We start from the raw sequence: 901 nt of genomic DNA, 5'->3' as shown, positions 1-901 counted from the left end.
AATTTCACTCTCTGCCCCCAAAATCATTACCTGCACAAGAGGAATGAGCAATGGAAATTCACAACATAATAAACTATTACAGGCTTACTGCTTAAACGGCATCTCAAAATCATTTTCTGCACCGGAAGCCATAAACAAACTATACTTCACAACATGAGAAGAGAAATTTGTTGATATGATGAAACAAAAGGCATTTACATCTCCTAAGAGCAGAGAAGCATTTTATACTCCAGATAAACAATTTCTGCTGTTCTCAGTATTGTTTTCCTTGGTGAAAAAAAAAAAACAAAACCAAAAAAAACCATTAAATAGTCCTCATTTTTTTTCTTAGAAACCATTTTAATGAAAGAGTATCACTAAACAAAATTGTATGAGGTTTACTGTCTAAATGAAAGTTGAAAGACATTTTCTATCTTGTTGAACAAGCTTATGTACTCAAAAGGGTAAGTAATATGAAAATATTGTTTAATTAACTTGGTATACCATTACTACCAGTAAGCAAAAGAAATAATACTTTTAGGCATAACATGCCATTAAAGCAAGGCAGAAACTTACTCTGAATAACAATTTATTTTTTTCTAGAATTGGCAGCTTACTAGGAAGAAATGAAAATATTTGTAATCAATAGCACTGAAAATGGTATCCGATCAGAAAGTCATTTTGTATTAATCTTTTGTTAACTGTAGTATGGTACCATTGTTAAAACTAAGGACATGAAAAGCTATCACGGTTCCAAGCAATACTTACTCCACTGCCTTAATCTTACCAACTAGTTTCTCATCAGTGTTATCTTGTTGAACCATGAAAAGCATAATATTTTTTCCCTTTTTCACATTCGGTGGAGAGATTTCAGTATAGAAATCTAGCATTATCTACTCCATTACTGATATCACTGAGTAAC

Source organism: Chiroxiphia lanceolata, chromosome 5 (genome assembly GCF_009829145.1).
Source record: "Chiroxiphia lanceolata isolate bChiLan1 chromosome 5, bChiLan1.pri, whole genome shotgun sequence".
Classification (NCBI taxonomy): domain Eukaryota; kingdom Metazoa; phylum Chordata; class Aves; order Passeriformes; family Pipridae; genus Chiroxiphia; species Chiroxiphia lanceolata.
The sequence above is the reverse complement of the archived record's forward strand: the minus strand, read 5'-3'. Positions refer to the sequence as shown.